This window comes from Nicotiana tabacum, chromosome 17, assembly GCF_000715075.1.
Source record: "Nicotiana tabacum cultivar K326 chromosome 17, ASM71507v2, whole genome shotgun sequence".
NCBI lineage: Eukaryota > Viridiplantae > Streptophyta > Magnoliopsida > Solanales > Solanaceae > Nicotiana > Nicotiana tabacum.
Window position 1 is genome coordinate 104,233,093 of NC_134096.1, and position 21,923 is coordinate 104,255,015.

Below are 21,923 nucleotides of genomic sequence, written 5' to 3' on the forward strand. Positions count from 1 at the left end.
GTAGCTGAAGACGGTCTAGGCCAACTCTGCACTACTTTAATCTTCTTCGGATCTACCTTGATTGCCTCACTTGGCACCACAAGGACCAAAAATGCTACCAAATCAAGCCTGAATTCACACTTTGAAAATTGTGCATATAACTTCTTTTCTCTTAAGGTCTGGAGCACGTTCCTCAAGTGCTGCTCATGATCCTCTCGGCTCCGAGAGTACACCAAGATGTCGTAAATAAACACAATGACGCATGAGCCAAGATAGGGCTGGAATACACTGTTCATCAAGTGCATGAATGTTGTTGGGGCGTTGGTTAGCCCAAATGACATCACAAGGAACTCGTAATGACCATACCGAGTTCTGAAGGCAGTTCTTGAGATATCTGGCTCCTGGATCTTCAATTGATGATAGCCTGAACTCAAGTCAATCTTTGAGAATACCCTGGCACCCTGAAAATGATCAAATAGGTCATCAATGCGTAGCAATGGATACCTGTTCTTCATTGTCACCTTGTTCAACTGACAATAATCAATACACATAAGCATAGAACCATCCTTCTTCTTTACAAACAAGACTAGAGCACCCCAAGGTGATACATTAGGCCGAATAAAACCCTTATCAAGCAATACTTGCAACTGCTCCTTTAACTTTTTTAACTCCGCCGGGGTTATATGATATGGTGGAATAGAAATGGGCTGAGTGCCCGATAACAAATCAATACCAAAGTCGATATCCCTATCGGGCGGCATGCTTGGAAGATCCACTGGAAATATATCTAGATAATCCCTCACTACCGGAACTGACTTAACAGTAGGAGTATCAACACTGACATCCCTCACATAGGCTAGATAAGTATTACATCTACTGAGCCTTTAGAAATAAGATAACCCTGTTAGGAAAGTAATCTAATGCACCCCTCCACTCTAATCGTGGTAAACCTGGCATAGCCAGTGTCACAGTCTTGGCGTGACAATCAAGAATAGTATGATAGAGCGACAACCAGTCCATGCCTAAAATAATATCAAAATCTACCATAATCAGCAACAATAGATTGACTCTGGTCTCAAAACCACCAAGAACAACTAAACACGACCGATACACACGGTCAATGACAATGGAATCTCCCGCATGCATGGATACAAAAATAGAAGAACTCAAAGAATCACGGTATATACCCAAATATGGAGCAAAGTAAGATGATACATAGGAAAAAATGGAGCCTGGATCAAATAAGACCGATGCATCTCTATGGAAAACCGGAATAATACCTGTGATAACCGAGTCGGACACAATTGCCTCCATCCTAGCAGGAAGAGCATAGTATCTGGCCTGGCCTCCCACTCTATGGTGATCTCTACCTGTCCGACCTCCACCTCTAGCTGGCTGTGTAGGTAGAGTGGAAATTGGTGCGGTAACCATGGTCTGAGAAGCCTGAGAACCCGGTGGAATACGTAGAATCTGAGTAGTGTGTGGAGGTGCATCCCTTCTAAGTCTGGGGCAATCCCTCACCATATGACGAGTGTCACCACGCTTAAAACAAGCTCTCAAAGGACGTGGCAGCTGGAACTGGCTCGGGCCCGGTCACTTGGACTGACCGCTAAAAACACCCCGTGTAGGAGGCACACTAGACACTGGCGGTGCATAATGGAGAACCTGAGGCCTGGGAGTGGTCGGAGTACCTCTGGAAGCTGGAAGTGTTGAATGAACAGAGCAGCTCACATAGCCTCTACAATGACGGGCTGTAACTAGGGCACGGGCACCACTATATGTGCAGAATCTCGAGGCTTCTTGGCCTCCCTCTCCTTTCTCTCTCAGGCCCACTTACCCTCCAATCTCCTAGCGATCTCCACAGCCAGCTGGTAAGGGATGTCCATCTCCAACTCTCAGGCCATGCTGAATCTAATACTAGGGTTAAGCCCCTGTTTAAATTGGCAAACTCGCTCGGTGACAGTAGCAACCAAGCCTGGTGCATGCCTGAACAAATCATTGTACCGGACTGTATACTCCGATACGGTCATAGAACCCTGGCACAACTGATCAAACTTTGTGCACCATGCATCCCTAAGACTCTGGGGAACAAACTACCTCATGAACATATCTGAGAACTGAGCCCAAGTGAGTGAAGCTACCTTGGCCGGACTACCCAACTCATACGCTCTCCACCACTAATAAGTCGCTCCCTTAAGATGGAACGTAGTGAAAGCAACCCTACTAGACTCCACAATACCCATAGTACGGAGGATACGATGGCATTCTTCAAGAAAACCTCGAGCATCCTCTGAAGCCAAACCACTTAAAGTAGGAGGGTGGTACTTCTTGTACCTCTCGAGCCTGAGCTGCTCCCCCTCAGAAGCTGCTGCTATGACCTAGGGCTGAACTAGAGTGACCGGCTGCACTGGTACCAGCTACACTGGTATGACCTCTAGGATCTGTTCAACCTGGACCCGCTACTCTTGGGTGCAAGTGACGAGAGTCTATGCTCCTCCCCCGTCCTGAGATGTGGCAGGAGCAAGTGGTATCAACCCTGCTTGAGCTAGAGTGCCAAATATGCTAAAAACACTAGGCGAGGGTCTCCTGAAGAGTTGGGACAGTAACAGGCGCATCAGATGCCTGCCCTCCAACTGGAGCTAGTGGTGGCTCCTCTATAGCAGCTCGGGCCATTGCTTTGGCTGCACCCCATGCCTGTCCTCAGCCTTTACCCCGGCCCTGGCCCCGAACTCTCGCGGCTCTAGCAGAGTGCACAGGAGTTTGATCATTAGATCCAACTATGTGTGTCCTCACCATCTGTGAGAGAATAGAAAAATAGAGATTTAGAATTTCGAAGTCAACAATTTTGCATGACAAGGAATCAAAAAAGTGAAGCTTTTCCTAATATTTCCATAGCCTCCCAAAGATAAGTACAAATGTCTCCGTACCGATCCGCTGGACTCTACTAAACATGCTTGTGACTCGTAGCACCTGTGAACCTAGAGCTCTGATACCAGCTTGTCACGACTACAATTTCCCTCTGTAGGACGTCGTGATGGTACCTAATCTCTGAGACTAGGTAAGACTAACAAACATGCGGAATTAACTGAAACAATAATTAAGTCTCAAACTCAGCAGCTATATAAAGCAAACGTTGCAACTCAGCATATACAAATCCCGAGACCAGCGAAATACAAGTCACAAGCTATAAGTAGAAATACTGGATAATCGTATACATCAATATCTATATATGAAAAGATAATGCATAAAGAGATCTAGAGGGAGGGGGACTCCGAGGCCTGCGGACATCGGCAGGTATACCTTGAAGTCTCGGCAGCAGAATCCTAACTAATGCTTGGGCTGATAGGAAGTACCTGGATTTGCACAAAAAGATATGCAGAGAAGGACCATGGCTCACACCTGCGAGCCAGCTTGTGCGGAGAAGGAGACCGCACCTGCGGTCCTGCCCAAGGCCTCCTCCTCCAATTCCACTTCTGTGCAAGCTGGTCCGTACCTGCGAGCCCAGCCCTGGGCTCTCCTTTTCGCTTCTGCCCTTCACCTTCCGCACCTGCAATTCTGCACCTGCAGTCAATCCCTCCGCAGGTGCGATGACACAAGCAAGTCTGGGACTTCAGCAGTGAAGTTAAGTCCAAAATTGGTCCGAATTCAATCCGTTTCACACCGGGGCCCCCGGGACCCCGTCCGAATATACCAAAAAATTTCAAACACACTTAAAGGATCTACGCGAGACCAAGAATCATATCAAACAATATTGATTCTATGAATCACAACCCAAATTCAAGCTTATGAACTATGAACTTCCGAATTCCGAAACCAATGCCGATTCATATCAAACTAACTTTTATTGACTTCAAATTTTGCACACAAGTCATAAATGATATTACAGACCTATTCCAACTTTTGGAATAGGAATCCGACCTTGATATCAATAAAGTCAACTCACTGTCAAACTTTCCAAATCTTCCAAACCTTCAACTTTCTAATCTTCGCCAATTCACGCCGAAACGACCTATGGAACTTCAAATCAACATCCGGACACCCTCCTAAGTATAAAATTATCATACGGAACTATTGAAACCGTTAAAACTCCATTCCGGAGTCGTCTACATAAAAATCAAACTACGGTCAACTCTTACAACTTAAACCACCAACTTAGGGACTATGTGTCCCATTCCACTTTGAAACTCACCCGAAACCAAAATCAAATACTCCGACAAGTCACGTAACCAAAATATAACACAAAGGAGGCAATAAATAGGGGATCGGGGTTAAAATACTCAAAACGACCAGCCGGGTCATTACAATATAGCCTTCCTAGGAAATGGTTGGCTTTGGACTGAATCTTCTTCAAGTTGGTATTGCATATATGGGTTCTTTGTTTCATAGGTAGAAAAATTAGAAACTGTTTAAAATATAAAAATGACTTTCCAATTGCATCATAAGTTGTTGTGAGATTGTTATACACAGTTACACACCAACAATATATTGAAGCAGAACTTTTCACCTAGTTCCTATTTTGAGAGTCAAAGGTTTTCTTCTTTAATACTAGTATGCATGTTTTTTTCTTTTTTCATTTATGTATCAATCTAGACGGATTAGTAGCTTACATATTTTCTCTTGTAGCATATGGTGTTACTTCTTGGCATTGGGCTATATAAACAAGGTTTTCCACTTCTAAGAACTCTGGTTGTTACTTGCTACTATATTTATATAGGTGATTTTGACAATAAAAAGTGGAACACGTTCTTTACTATTATAAAACACATCATAGTGTTGCCATGATGAGCTTGACTTTCAGAAGGCTGCCCAATTCAAGCTTCTAAATGATTTGAGAAAAACAATCATCGCACACTACAAAGTTGGAAGTGTATTACTTTAGAGTACTTAAAGTAAATCACTTTGGTAAACTCCAGTTTATCTTCTCTCTGAATGAGCTAGACACAAAAACTTGAAGTTGGCCTTGAACGTATATTTAGTTCCATTCCTTCCCTCAAAACTCCCCGTTTACTAAAAATTGTAGGAACTAGAACCAGATTTCCAAGAGCTTCTCCACTGCTAGTGGCAGTAACCGGTTAATTCTAAGCATATGAAAGATACAATTCAGTAGTTTTAATGCTAACTTGCAGGGTAGCCAAAGATGTGGTGACATTTAAAAGTTGAGCTTGGCTCAATAGGCTTAACAATGCACTAAACAATGACATATATTTAAAATTATAATTCATCTAGATATATCTGCTTATGGCTGTTGTAATTTTATCCATATGAGGATTCAATAACTCTTCAAAATTCATACTGGTAATGTCAGTTACTACCTTCACTGGTTAGCTCAGATATTAAAGTTGGTCAAGACGCACATTCCACAAAGGGATGAACATTCATCTGCGATTCACAAGTTGATCTGCTAGCACCAGGAAAGAATGGAGAATGAACAACGTTAAAAGAGCTAACAGAGGCATACAAGTAATGTTAGTATAATAGTATTTACCCCGCTAATAGAGTTGATTGATAGATATAACGGTATTTAAACTGCGTAGTATCCAAATATTCTTGTATCTATGTTGATATATATCTTTACTAACCACTAAGATGCATCATGGCACATCAAATGCTAAGAAAGCCCTATGTATGAATGAGTTATTTAGTTAATATGATAACTTCAATGCATATTGAATTTTATGACACAAGCAATGGTCCCCGAGTTCCTGCAATGACTGATTATTTTGGTTTCACAATGGCTTCTTTAAATGAAAATAGAAGTGTATTTGCAAATTAGAACCATTTCACAAAAAAATAAAAAAAATAAAAAAGACGAACACACACACACACAAAGCATAGCGGAGTAAAGCTTTACCTACATTTCTGTAAAACTGTTGACAATTTACCTTCACAGGTTGATTTGCTAGTTTCAGAAAATAATGGCGGATGACCAACATTAAAAGAGTTAACAGCAGCATAAAGGTAGTGTCAGTATTTACCCCTCCATGAATACCATTTCATTTTCAACTAAAAGAACAAAAGTGAAACCCCTAACATTCCCACGTGTCAGCCGTGGATCATATACATCAAACTGTACCCGAGCCAAAGAATCTAAATGACATGTGCTGGCACAGCAGGCAAAAGCACTGGAAAAGCTTCAACTGGCACATCTCCAGCTAATTCTCGAGCCTTCTTGCGTTGTGAATTAGCTACAGACGCCATTTCAAAAACTGCATAACAAAGGGCCTCACGTGAGTCCTTTCTGATCTCGGACTGACCCCTTTTGTGAACCAATAATCTATGTTTTTTGGCCACTTTGGCTCTTATCAGCAGCCTCATCCGGCATTAGTAAACTGTATAAAATACAATCCCATCTGATTCAAAACAACCTCAAAGGTCGTTGATTTAATCTTATCAATGGCCATCGTTTCACTACTGCATTTTCAATAAAATTTCATTCCTCTTCCTAGCTCCCGATCATATAAAACATAACCTGAAAGTAAGTTTTTGAAGTTTCGCATACAGTTCCTTAAGTTGACGTGCTGCAAGTAAGATGCAATATGTTTCTGTATTACCTTCAAGTTTTGCTTTCAATCTGCTCACTTTTAACGGATCCAAAAAAGTGAATTGTATGTTTTAGAACATATGTTTTCAACATTATACTCTATCTTTATAAAACATTAAATATAGAGACTTCCTGTAATATTCTGGCCTAACAAAGTCGATTACCATTGGTATGAATTTGCATTAGAATAGACTAATACACTGCCTTAGGTTTTGAACAGAATATGCAGTAGTTTCAGAATATTTGCAGACATGTCCTCTAACGATTATTCTTCACAAAAAAAAAAGCAGAATAAACAGGATAAAAATTGAAATGAATTTCGCATTCAAAGAGTAGACAATATCACTTCAGCTGCAGTACAAATGTATTTTACAGAACCTTATTGGTTACATACAACTACTTGAAAATCAATTCCTCGCTATGAGATTAGAACTATCGAATATATTTTGTACAAATATTGAATGGTTTAAATTATTCAGAAATTTGAACTTTACCAACACATTCATTCAACAATCGATTAGTTCAAATAACTAACATGTTGCATAAAAAGATATTAACAAAAAGAGTAAACTAATTACTGATTAAATTAATGATTCATAAAGATGAATTTAGATCAATATTTACACAATTTTACTCCAAAATGAACTTGCCCAAGTAATAAAAATTTATCCTTTCTAAACTTACTTAGCTAAAAAAATATATAATTGCGTAGCTAAGGTCATTTCAGTACAGTCAATCATGGATTTTGTTCTTTTTTAACCACTTGATGAACCTTATTGCTAAAGAGTTGACAATTGAAGTCGTCATTGATGCCTTATCTGCCAATATTCTAGCTTCCCATTATTTGTTTTCTAAATATATTTACTTTGAACAATGACTTCAGTTTATCGATTTTTTTGGGTACAAAATTTGTTATTCTCATGTAAATGCGCTTCACCTTACTTTAAACATAGACTATAATAACCCGAAAGGAATTTCGAACATGATTATTATATTTATAAGCCCAAAATAAATTTTCTATCCAAAATGAATTTACTTTATTAAGCTCCAAAAAAATTTGCACAACTACAATTATTTTTAAGAAAAAAAATGAAGTGAAGTGTGATATGATTGGAGTTTGCCATTGGTTAAGTCTATTTATATTTGTAGCGATTTCGTCACAACTTGTTAATTTTCCTAAATTTGTTTCACGTTCTCGGGGGAGGAAACTCTTGAAATGAAACTAACCTTTTAATATTTATTTTAATATTGCACTACTTGTTTACCTGTAAAACGGTACAGTTTAATTTATGTGTGGTTTCTAGACAAGTGAACTAATTTGATCCTGAAATAAAGAAACGACTGAAGACATATATGATACTTAGCCTTAGAATGTAGATGAAATAACAGAGTTGACGAATTTGGGAACAAGTTTTCGGGAACAACAATGATGAGATCAAAAGCAAGAAAGTAAAACTATATTAAGCTTTTTATAGAATGTAGTATAATTTAGCCAGAAAATTCGTGTCTTCTACAATGATAACTGAGCCCTCTATTTATAGTTGTGTCTAGGGAAGGAGGCCCTAGGATCGTGCCTCCTTTAATGTCAATTATGAGGGCCATTGATGAAGATGTAACAATGGACATAAATGCTAAATTTCCTATAACGGATTGTCACTCTTAATGCTGCAAAATATTCCCTATTAAATGCTACCAGACGCAAAGCATTTAATACACTTTTATGAATATTTTCTTCCGCTAGCCAGCAGAATAGCTGCGTTCGGTGGCCATCTCCGTCTTGAGTTCCACGTGTCCTTTCTTTAGATGATCACGTGTTATATCGTATTTTACCCTATACAGATAGTCTTCCTACTTTTTGGTGACATAACTTTGTGTTACCGGGAAGTTGGTAGAAATACTCTTTTGGCGGAAATTACTATAACTCCCTCTGCAGTCCTCTGACGGTTGATTAGATGTACATTTCTCCGCATTTAATGCCCCGAACATGCGTCATCCCACGATTCAGCATAGCTTTTCCGATTATCGAGGTAATTATGGCCATGAATTTATCCGCCAAAATTTTACTTATACGCATCATTCTTCTCCTATGCATTTCATAATTTCTCGAACTTCTAACTTGCATCTTTGTTTTCCATCTTTTCTCTAATTCTTTTCGAACCAAAACCTTTTCCTTTCTCTATTCAAATGGCCTACTCTTCAAAGCGGGCTAGTTCTTCAAAGAGCAAGAACAAAGCCAAGGACTTTGCTCCTCCAACGGTAGGTTCCATCATCCCCAGAAGTCTTAACACCACAAAATACTTCGAAGAGAAATTCACTCTGCTAACCCTCGTTCATGGGTTGTCACTAGGTATCCTTCTTCAATTCGCCCTTTCAGTATTCCTATTGTGAAGGAAGACTGTCTCTGCCATGAGTTGCACATCATTGCTCTTGATCTATCATAGCGAGTGACTCTTCCCAGGGAAGGTTTTACATATTTTTACATGTATCCCTTTACTTTGGGTGCATTGTTTTTGAGTGGAGAGCTTGATTCAGTGATTGCGGAGTTTTTCCTTCGCTACCAAGTATGCTTGGCACAGGTAAGTCCTTCAGCATAGAGGATGGTTGCCTGCCTTCGACACTTGTGCCAGGAGACTGGAGAAGAGCTAACATTAGCTCGTATGATGAACCTTTACTCCCCCAAGATTTTTCGGGGGGTATGATAAACCTCTACAAACGTGGCCACCATGCTCTGTTGACTAGTATAGATGATGATAACGACCATGAGTGGACGGAACGGTTTCGTTACAATTGCCATCAATCATATCATTCCGTCAACGGCTTCATCCTTTCTGGCCGCTGGAACCATACTCGTAAGTCCTCCATTTAGTATATTTTCTTTCACTAAATAATCTTCCATGACCGTATTGATTCTTCATCCTTCGTATGTTTCAGCAACTCGATGGACCTCACCGGTGGTGTAAGGCTTGGACCAGTGGGTTCAGAAGATCTTGGACATTACGACGCTCGAAACTCGTTTGTGGAAAGAACTGGCCCTTAAGTACATGTGGAAGGCCAAAAATCATGGTAATTTGAACTTACTTTGCCTCCATTTTTTATGTGAAGAACTTGGTTGAACCTTTCTAACTTGTTCACGAAATTAGGTCTACCTGCGGGCTCAGTTGTTGTCCCAGAGGAGGACATCTTGGTTGATCCTGCTGATGCAGTGAGGCTGCTTCAGGAGGCACTTACTCGAACAGGTATCTCCGGGCTTGTTTCGGGCGCAAATGTTTCACCCAGGGTCACCGTCCGGAGAATAAGCAACCAAAAAGAAAAGTGTTCTTCCACGGCTGGAGAAAAGAATAACAGGGCAAAAATTATTGCCCCTGAGTCGTCTCTGGAAGTTGTGATCACTAGCCCTCCTTTCGGTCTGGTCATAGACATCGTGGTGGTCGACGATAATGGAGAAGCCAGTGATGATGGGGCTTATCTACACAGAAGGCGACATTCATCATCAACTCAATAGAATGCTCCCTATGCTGAGTTAACTACTCCAACCGAAGACGATGTCTCGATGCTCTGGGGGGGATTCGATTTGGTAGAAAATGCCAACTCCCACTATCGAGTCCCAACTGATGTGCCGGGTACTGCGGGGATGAGTGTCGAGTCCCTGCCGTCTTTGGTTGGCGAGCACCCAACTACCAGCACTGCACTTGATGCAAGTACTTCACATCCTTCAACTTTATCAGTTTTATCCCCACCTTCATCAACACCAGCAACTGCTACATCATCTCCACCAGCTGCATCCGACCACAAAAAGGGTACTCATCTTCCCCAGTCCCCAGTTCATAGGAATCTGGGGCAAAATTATGCTGCCCCTTCTGAAGATCCACAGTGGAGGATGAGTGTTATTCTTTCGGTCTCTACCGGGTGCAATTTGCTTTCCCGACCGGTGGAGCTTGATAATTATCTGAAGCCTTTGGCTTCAAAAATAGAATGGGAAAAGATCCAAGCACTCTCGGGAGAGTGTTTGTTGAAAAATTTCATGCACAATGCCGCAGCGGCGCGTTCCTTTTTTTCTTTGTTGTTTCTTCGACTTTTGTATGAATGTATTCTAAGTTTTACTTCTCTTCTTTTGTAGGCCAACTTTCTTACTTCCAAGGTCCTTCAGAGGTTGATCCATGATAAAGAAGAACTTTCTTCTGCTCGGGACCAACTTTTGGCAGAGCGGGAGCAAAGTGTTATTCGCCTCTCGGAATTGGAAGCCAAAGCTGCTGAGGCTGTTGCATTGGAGGCTCGTTTGCAGCAAAGTGGGCAAGATGTGATAACCCTTAGCCAAGAAATTGGCCCGCTAAGGGTTAGATTTGACGAGGCCAAGGCCAAATAGGATGAAGTCCATGACGTCATTCTTGCTGCAACCGAGCACGAGGCTACCACTGCTAAAAATTGATTGAATTAGAAGCAACCTTGGACTCCAAAATCGAAGAGCTTGCTGCTATGGAGGCGAAGTGTGCCCAGTTGGAAGAGAAGTACAAAAAGACTATCGAGCATAAAAGGCTCTTTAGTTCAACTGTCCACGACCTTGATGTTAGCCTCCAATCTGTTAGGTCCACCCGGAAAAGCCTCTCTGATGAGGTAACCCAACTCAAAGAAAAACTCAAGCGTTGAGAGGCTTCCGTCATTGTTGTAAAAACTTATGCCATGTACAGCATGAGGAGAAAAACCTTGGAAGATGCCAAAGCAGGCATCCTTGTCCTTGATGCCGAAATTGCTAGGGCCCGAGAGCTTGAGTTGGCTCTTAAGAATGGACTCCCAGTGCATTCTGATGCTTCTGGTTCTTCTGGTTCCAGCTCCGAGTTTTTGGGAACTAAAGAGGAATCGGAGGATGATGATGCTGAAGACCAAACTGGGGAAAATGTCGAGCCATCGGCGAGACCACCTACTTCTCCCGAGGATGCGGACACTTCTATTCCTCCTGGTTCTGGAGATGCTACAGTTTAGCTTTTCTTTTCTTTTTCCCACTGTTGTATCATTGCCATTTTTGGCACGTTTTTGTAAATAAAGACATATTTTTGCTCAAGTATTGTTTGAGTCTTACTTTTGTTTGAGTATCTATGCAAGTTTTTAACTTTTGCACTTGTTTAAGAATTTTGCACATACTTTCATTTCGCGTTTTGCTATGTGTAGTATCGGATGCACTCTCTTTGAAATACTTTAGTTCCGAGCATTATCCCTTTTACACAAGGGTTTCTATAAGTATTTGTACAAGTTTACTTTTCTACGTCCTTTCGGGTGCATTTTCCCCGAAGGCATTTTGATTCCAGGCATAAATTCTTCCGAAACCGACCCTTTAACGTGAGAGTTTTTATAAGAGAGGTCCCTCTTATGTTTACGATGCTCTTAAAGGAGGACGTCTCTTGTTCATTACGACACTAACATTTGAAGTACTTGTTTAACTTTCAAATAACAAAGTTGATTCATCGTTCATACAAGAAACAAGATAAAAACAAAAGGGATTTCATTTCATTTAATTCCTTCTATTTTCAAAAGTGCAAAAGCATTTGATATGCTGAAAAGAAATTGCCATTACTTGTGGCTATCTTGTACAACTTGTTTCTATGGGGCTGGCTGCACAGTCCCCGGTCCCGATGATGCATTCTGTTTCCAAATTTTCATTTCCGGTCGACGTGGCAGTCAGTGTTACTGTATCCTTATATCATCCCCCTAGTTTTCAAATGTGAAGAATGCGAATTGGAACACTGGAAGTCTTGCGCCTTCAAATATTCCACCAATGAATTGCTAGATAATTCTTAACTCAGCAACACAACCTACTTCCCCTTAGGAATCTATGATATCGAGCAAAAGACAGGGTAACCTTTGTCTGATAGCAAACTTAACTTCCCAATGGAAATTTGCTATCGAGCCAAAGATTATATAACTGTCCCCGAATGGAAGCTTGTTTGTTTGCTTTGCTATCGGAGGTCTTGTTGCTATTGTCTTCGTAGTAGTCTTTCTATCGCTGCCTCATTTAAAACCTTGCCAGAAAATCCCAATTGAGACAAAAACTAAACGAAGGAAAAAAGAGTGCAACACATACTTTCCGCTCAGATAATGTTCATCAGCAATAATATCTTTTGAAGTGTGCCACATTCCAGTTGCTAGGCAACTTATCTCCATTCTGGTTCTCCACCTCGTACGAACCTTTTCCGGTGATAGCTGAAATCCGGTAGGGACCTTCCCACATTGGACCCAGCTTCCCCGCGTTAAGCTCCCGAGTATTTTGAGTTACTTTTCTCAGTACCAAATCTCCTACTTTGAAATAACGAAAATTGGCTCTTCGATTATAATATCGCTCCATTCTCTGCTTTTGAGCTACCATTCTTACACGCGCCAAGTCCATGCGTTCCTCGAGCAGTTCCAAGTTGATTAACATTGATTCGTTATTCGATTCTTCATCTACCTGGAAATATCTCAAGGTGGGTTCCCCCACTTCCACCGGGATTAGAGCTTCTGCGCCGTACACAAGGAAAAAAGGAGTTTCTCCTGTGCTCGACTTAGCCATCGTTCGGTAGGCCCATAAAACTCCGTGTAATTCTTTGGGCCAATTTCCTTTTGTCGGTTTCAACATTTTCTTGAGGTTTTGAACAATCACTTTTTTTGTTGACCCCGCTTGACCGTTTGCGCTCGAATGATAAGGTGAAGAGGTGATCCTCTTTATCTTCAAATCTTCAAGAAACTTTATAATTTTTTCTATGCTATCTCTTTTGGTATTCCGAACCTGCAAATTATATTTTCCCACAGGAAGTCGACCACTTCGCGTTCTCCGATCTTCTGATAAGGACTTGCTTCCACCCATTTAGAAAAATAGCCAATCAAAATTAAAAGAAACCTTACCTTTCCAGGAGCCGGCGGTAGTGGTCCGACGATATCCATCCCCCATTTCATGAACAACCATGGGGACAGAACCGAATGTAAGTGTTATGGGGTTTATGTATTAGTGGTGCATAGCGTTGGCACTTATCACATTTTCGTACGAAGTCTTTGGCGTCTTGTTCCATGCGGGGCTAGTAATATACTTCACGGACTAATTTCAGCACCAAAGAATCTGCACCCGAGTGGTTGCCGCATATCCTTTCATGGACCTCTCTCATGACGTAATTAGCTTCTGACGCTCCTAAGCATCGGGCCAACGCGCCTTGGAAGGATTTTCTATACAATTGGCCTTTCTTAAAGCTATAACGTGCAGCTTTGGCGTGTAACGCCCGAGATGCTTTCGGGTCTTCGGACAACTTCCCGTTCTCGAGATAATTGATTTTTTCATTTCTCCAGTCCTAGACCAAACTAGTCGAATTCACCTCATAGTAACCATCCATATCTAGGACTGAATTCATCAGTTGTACTATCGTCCCTTATTTCGACCCCTTGATTTCTGTCGATGACCCCAAGTTTGCCAATGCATCTGCTTACGTGTTATCCTCCCTCGGGATATGAGTAATTGACCACTCCCAGAATCGTTCCAACAAAGCCTGGACCTTTACCACATATTGTTGCATACGTTCCTCTTTGGTGTCAAAGATCCCGTATACCTGATTTACCACCAACTATGAATCACATTTGATTTCGATGCCCTTAGAGTTAAGTCCTCGGGCCAATTCGAGCCCTGCAATCAAAGCTTCGTACTCTGCTTCATTGTTAGTTAAAGGGATCGTTCTGATGGCTTGCCTTAAGGTTTCCCCCGAAGGTGTGATTAAAACTATTCCGAGTCCGGACCCTTTTACATTGGAAGCTTCATCCATAAACAAGGTCTAAACCCCCGATGTCAATTCTGACACCATTATTGCCTCCTTGGTTGCCAGAGGCAATAGTCCCGAACTGAAATCGGCCACGAAGTCAGCCAAAACTTGCGACTTAATTGCAGTCCTCGGTTTATACTCTATGTTGAACTCGCTTATTTCGACGGCTTGTTTGGCCAATCTACCCTAGAGCTCAGGTTTATGGAGGATGTTACACAAAGGGAAAGTAGTCACCACAACTATTAAGTGTCATTGGAAGTAGGGCCTCAACTTCCGAGCGGCAACTACGAGAGCTAAGGCCAGTTTTTTCAAATGCGGATAGCGAGTTTCTACTCCCGTTAAAATTTTGCTAACGTAATAAATGGTAGATTGTGTACCTTCGTCCTCTCGGACTAAAACTGCACTTACTGCAACTTCTAAAACTGTGAGGTAGACTAGCAATGTTTCACCTTCTATTGGTTTCGAGAGCAATGAAGGGCTTGACAAGTACTTCTTCAAGTCCTTAAAGGCTTGCTGACACTCCGATGTCCATTTGAAATTGTTTTTCTTTTTGAGCAGTGTGAAGAAGCGATGGCATTTTTTCGACGATCGAAAAATGAACCAACTGAAAACTACTAGTCTCCCTGTGAGCCTCTGGACTTCTTTCACGTTTGAAAATTGATCTGGGATATCTACTATGGCCTTGATTTTGTCTCAATTACCCTTTGGGAGACCAGGAATCCCAGGAACTTACCAGAACTGACCTTGAACGCGCACTTCACGGGGTTAAGTTTCATGTTATGCTTCCTCAAGATGTTGAATGTTTCTTGCAAATACTTAATGTGGTCATATGCATTCAAAGACTTAACGACCATATCACCTATATATACTTCCATAGTCTTTCCTATTTGCTTTTCATACATCTTATTCATGAGTCATTGATAAGTGACTCCAGTGTTTTTCAACCCGAAAGGCATCACATTGTAACAATATATATCAAAATTCGTTATAAACAAAGTCTTTTCTTGATCTTCTGGGTTCATCTTGATTTGATTATACCCAGAATAAGCATCGAGGAAACTCATTAACTCGTGCCCGGCCGTGGCATCAATCATTTGATAGATATTTGGCAATGCGAACGAGTCTTTCGGGCACGCCTTATTAAGATCCTTATAGTCTACGCATATGCCAAATTTATTATTTTTCTTAGGAACTACTACTACATTAGCTAGCCAGTCCGGATATCTTACCTCTCGGATTGAACCGATATTGAGTAGGCGGGTTACCTCTTCTTTGACGAATTTATTCCTGGCTTTAGCAATAGGGCGCTGATTTTGTCTTACCGGAGGTATGTTGGGTCCAAGCTTAACTTATGCACGGCTACCTCCGTCGGGATACCTGTCATATCCTCATGCGACCATGCAAAACAATCGGCGTTAATCTTAAGAAATTCAATATAAGCAGACCTGAGCTCTGGGTGCAGTCCTGTTCCCAAATGGAATTTCCTTTCTAGGAATTCTTCAAACAACACAACTTGCTCTAGTTCCTCCGCCGTGGACTTCGTTGAGTCCGTATCTTCTGGAACTTGAAAATACCTTGGCATCTGATATTGTTCGGATTCCTCTGTCCCCGGGCTAACTTCCTCTAGTTCGGGGGTAGGTGCCGATTTCTGTAATTGCTATGACGCGCGCTCCTTTCCTTTACTACTAGAGACTAAAATTGCATTCATCTCCCTTTCTGCCGGTTGATCATCCCTTATCTACTTGATCACCCCAGGCGTTGGAAATTTCAACACTTGGTGATACGTTGAAGGCATAGCTTTCATCTCGTGTAACCATGGCCTTCCCAGGATGATATTGTATCCCATGTCTCCGTCTACAACTTCGAAGAGAGTTGTTTTCATTACTCCTTCAGCATTCATGAGGAGCAAAATCTCTCCTCGGGTTGTCACGCTCGCGAGGTTGAATCCAGCGAGGAGATTTGTTGCCGAAATAATGCTTCCGGTGAGTTTAGCTTGCTCCAGTACTCTCCATTGTATGATATTAGCTGAACTTACAGGATCCACTAGAACACGTTTAATCTTAAAATCTAACACATTTAAAGAAATTACCAGTACATCGTTATGCGGTAGCAGAAATCCGTCTGCATCTTCTTCCGTAAAAGTGATATCGTCTTTCCGGAGCCTTTTACTATGATTTATTGATACTTTCGTCCTCTTTGCTGCCGAAAAGGTGACCCCATTAATCTCATTCCCTCCGAAGATCATGTTGATCGTTTGGTGTGGGGGTTCTTCTCCTACGTACTTTCGAGGGTTCCGCGTTGTCCATGTTCCGACCATAATTGTTCTTAGCTCGGTCACTCAAGAATTCTTGAGGTGACCATTCTTCAATAATGTTGCCATTTTTTCTCGGAGGTGTCGGCAGTCCCTAGTTCGGTGGTCGTTCGTCCCATGGTATTCACACTATAATTTAAGATCCCTCTAGCTGGAATCAGATCTTATAGGTCTCAGGAATCATGCCTCTTTGAGGTTTTTCATGGTCAATACCAACTCCACTATACTGACGTTAAAGTTATACTCCGATAAATTGGGCTAAGAAGGATCCCACGACCCCGATGTTTCTTTATCTTGTAGTGATATGTTATTCCAGCCACGATCGATCCTTCTGTCAACGACTAACTTGTGTGCTATCCGGAAGCCTTTTCCAGGACCTTCGGTTCGCTCATAGGGCAAAAACCGGCCACTCGAAGTCCATCTATCCGCGTCTTAATCATCTTTTATTTTTTCTCTGTTCTTCTCTCATCCTTTGATCGATGATGGAAAGCCAATCTGATCATCTTCGATCCTTATTTTTGACTCGTGTCGGTTGTGGACGTCTGCCCAAGCCGTTGCTTGAAACTCGAGCAGACTTTTCTTCAGTTTTCGGGAAGTATTTGAACTTCTCGGATTTAAACCTTTGGTGAATGCTTCAGCTGCCCATTCATCCGGGACAGCCAGTAGTAACATTCTTTCCTTCTAGAACGGGGTAACTAGCTCTCGTAATAATTCGGATTCTCCCTGCGCGATCCTGAATATATCGGCCTTTCAGGCTTGTACCTTTCTGGCACCGGCATGAGCCTTAATGAAAGAATCCGCAAGTATCTCAAAGGAGTCTATGAGCCTCCCTGTCCATTGATTGTCGAGTCATAATCATGATCAAGATTTATTTGATAGGACACATACAGTGACATTCAAGCTAACCTTTTAATAGTTTTCACTGTAGGTTTCAATGTTATGGGACTGGCTCCTCCTTACTACCTGTGGCTCTACCAGAGTAAGGATGGAGTCGACGTTGCTACAGAATTTGTGGTGCAGAACTTTTGCTGGTGCCACTGTCATTTGCTGTGATGAGGTGGCTGTAATGGAGAGGTTTCCAGTGAAGCGTATGCCAAAGGATTTTCCACTAGTTTGACGTCCGGAACAGCTGTTTAGAACTCCTGGTTCTCAGACTCTCTTATGACTCTATGCTTTTTAGCATGCTTCCATTCCCAAATACTTTGATACTTTGTGGTTATACTCCAATACTTTTGCTCGTTGATTCTATTGCTGTCTAATGCCTACGTGGCAAATTTGGTGGATGATACGAGGATTATATTTTTGTAGATTGCCTTTGATTGTGTTTTTTTGGCATAATATTTGTTTGCTTTGGTTGAGGGAGAATCAATTTTTAGATTCCATAGGAGCTACTATAAAACATGCCTCAATTTCGATTTCTTATGTCATGTTTTTTTGTTGAAGTCTATAGGCTGCCTCTAACTGATTTTTGGGCAGTAAACCAGGGGCCTCGTTTCCTGCTTTAGTGACTTTTTTACCGCTGTCATGGCCAGTAAACGTGGTTTTCTGGTTAATTGCTCCCTGTAACTGTTGCTCCAGTCTCGAGGTCACACTTGACCTTGAATGACATAGGTACATTGATATGCAGTCAAAGTTTCGGAATTAGGCATATGAAGACTAATTGTTTTTTTACCACTTTTATTTTCTGAAGGTGCTTCTGTACATACTGCAAAGTGTTTTATTTGAATTCCCTCCTAACACAGCTTGCTATTCCCTTTCAACACAATAAAGTTTCACTCTTGGTTAGAGCAAACCTGTCAAAATATGCTATCTGTGTACCCTTCTAGTTTCTTTCTTGTTTTTTGTTGTTATTTTGTTGTCAGTAGAGCGTATTGGATACAAGCGGTTCATATAAGCCGACTCTCTAATTTAGGATAGAGGCGTTTATACAAATGTTTGTTTGTTAGAGTTTCTTCTATCAAAATCATTTGGAAGGTGTTAGTGGTCTCAAATTATTTGCAACAGTTCAAGACAAACACTACTTTGTGCAGTGAATCAGGAAAGAGTCTGTCTAAGCACAGTTTTCATGTCACTAGAAATCTTCTTTTCATTTACCAGGAGCTTTCAGCAGGAATCGATACTCGCAAACGACAATAAAAACAACACCTAGACAAGGTGTGTTTTGCATTCGCTATTTTCTGCCTGAACTCTGATGATGATTGATAATTTCTCTAAAACGTTGCTAATTCAGTAGGGAGGTTGTTTGGTAGGATGTATTAAGGGAAAGTAATACATGTATTAGCTATATATATAAAGTGTTACTAATTCAGTAAGGAGTTGTTTGGTAGGATGTATTAGGGGAAAATAATACATGTATTAGCTTTGGTATTACTAATTTCTTGACCAAAACTATGACGATTATAGCAGTTTTAATTTAAAGTATTCAAACTATTTATAATGATGCACTGTCAGATATGGTATAGTAGTAAAACTGAGCAGCACACGTTGCATTTTATTTCTTCAAAAATTCTGGGATAGAAGTGAGTCCGTGAATACTCAGAGGAGAAAGTAGCACACGGGAGATTTTCGGTGAAATTAGTTCTTTGTACTTTAAGTGATGCACATAAAATTATACGGTCAAATCTCTTTATAACAGTCTCGTATAACATAATATAAAAATTAGTTTCGAAAAAACTTGGCTTTTATAGTGAAGTGTTGTTATATATGGATGTTGTTATAGAGAGGTCTAACTACATTAGTACAATAGCAATAAGGTGAACCTGGAATTCTAAGAAGCACATTACTAACACCCTCCAACTCTAAGTTACTAACACTTTGCACCTAGGCTGTGTATTTATCTTTACTATAAAATTCTTGCTGTTCAATATTATAATGCAATACATAACAAAAAATGACATGCTGAAAGGAGATGGGATGTATGAGGGAACTCAAATGTAAGGTTAATGTTTGCAAACGGAATATCATAAGCCTCAATATCTAGAGAAAACACCAATTGGAATTGATTAAATACGATAACATTCATGCATCATCCACGAGTTTATTATGAAAGAAAATAAATAGATTAACTTAGCATTAGAATGATAATTAGTAAAAAATAACAACAGCTCATGAGGTGAGCGAAATCACATTATTCGAATGATGGTGTAACCCAAGTTGGCGGGCAAGTAAGACTTACTGACAATTCAGGATAAAAAGATTGAACTTTTCCATCTTCAAGATTATAAGCACCCATATCTCTTCCACTACCATCTTCCAATACGGCATTTTCCTCACGCCAATCATCAGTAAAATATATGTGATTAGACTTGACTCCCGTAAACTTAGAAGTCTCAACGAAACTTGCTCCATTAACACTCAAAAAAATTGCTAAATCTCCCAAGGTGTCAATCTTTTTCAATTTACCTTTGATTACATCTAGTTCATATATTTCAAATTTAAACTCTCCGTAATATGACATGGCGAACAGCCATCCCTCTAATGGAAAATGCTCTGGCCCTTTAGCTTCTGGGACATATAATATACGTGAGACTTTCCCCTTGGAAAGAGAGTAAAATTCTAGATAATCATCGTCTTTATCAGTCATCATTAGAAATGGAACTTGGGGCGAAAACACATCAAAATTATCCTTTGTAGCAGCAGTTCACCAAGAGGTACAAACACCACGAAAAGTAATGAAATCTTCTATCACGTTAACACGCTTTGCAATCAGAACAAGGAGTTTGTGGGGCAGTTCTGCCCAGTTCGCCGCAGCTTATATAACGAAGAGGAAGGAACGAGGGCCGAGGATGTAATACAGAATATACAGATACAAGGCTTGTATTATAAGGGAAGGGGAAAAAGAGGCAAAACCTTTGTTTATATATATAGGTCGTTGTGATAGTATATTCCAATTTTGACAACAATTTGGAATACTTTAAAAGAATTTGGATTACCAATTGGGACAAGTTTTTTCTATCAACTTTTACGTAACTAGTTTGATTTGGGTATTCTATCAACTTTATACTAAAGTTCCAAATGAGTATGCATAAGACCAAACTTTGGATGAGTATATCTATATATATATATATATATATATATATATATATATATATATATATATATATATATATATATATATATATATATTATATTATTATATTATAGGTAATTATATCTATATCTATCTATCTATATTATTATAAAAGCATTTTGCCCTTATCTATACAATTACTTGTTGAACTTTCCAAAAACACTTCCAAAATAAATTGAAACACTAAATGTCGAACGACAAAAATATCTCTACAATCTTAACCGACCTTTATGCCCTTAGAAAACTAATTTATTTTTTAAAGAAACAATTCAATGTTAGGAGAAAATTGGTTTTACGTATTATGAAGAACGATTTTAACGTTTCCAATTAAAATTTAACTATAGGTGTTTCCCAACTACTTGAAACAATTGTAGTGGGATTGAAACTTTTCCTCACATGTTTGAATCCTTTTGGGAAGCTACCACATACGTATAATTTTAAACTTTAAAAGTTGTCGGCTACCTTAATGTGGCTCTATAAAAAGATTAATTCGGTTATTCGTTGATACCAAACCGATGTGAATTGGTGAGTATGTGACTATGTTGTAGTCAATTAATAAAAGCTTGATTGTCATGTTGCAAGACCATGAGCTATCAATCACTGAAGAGATGCTCGTGAATGATTAGATAATAACCACTTGAATGTTGGCTAGGAAGACTTTGATTGAAAGATTAAAGGTTTGGAAGATGTCTGCAATCGCGTCATAAAGGAAGCTTAATTATGAGAAGAGTGGAGGAAGTTTAGCAGATTCACGAGATGACGAAAAGCCTTACAATCAACTGTAGACAAGAGTTTTCTTTCTTGCATTGCACTTCTTTAAATGTACCTTCTTCTTTTTTTTGTAATTAGCAGTCGCTTTTGTAGGAATGAATTATTTTAGGAATTATTAGTATTATTATGTAATTCATAAATAGTTTGGGTACTTTAACTTCGTTTTCAAGCTTAGTTCTTTGGAGCAGCATCATTGCCATAATGAATTGGAAAAGATCACTAATAATTTCTGTGAAGAGATTTCATCCAAAAAATTCAATATGCATGGCAGATATTTATACATGACGGTGAAGGAGTGCCGGAGATTATATTGCCAAAATATGAATTTTGTCTTTTTGGGGGTTACTAACTATGATGAGTACCCACAAATATTTTGTGTGAGTAAATTTTATTGCACTGACATATTCCCTCATGTTGTTATGTTATTAATTTTGTGAGTTTGCATCAGAGGATAAAATTGTATGGCTTGAAAGGTTGGAAGTC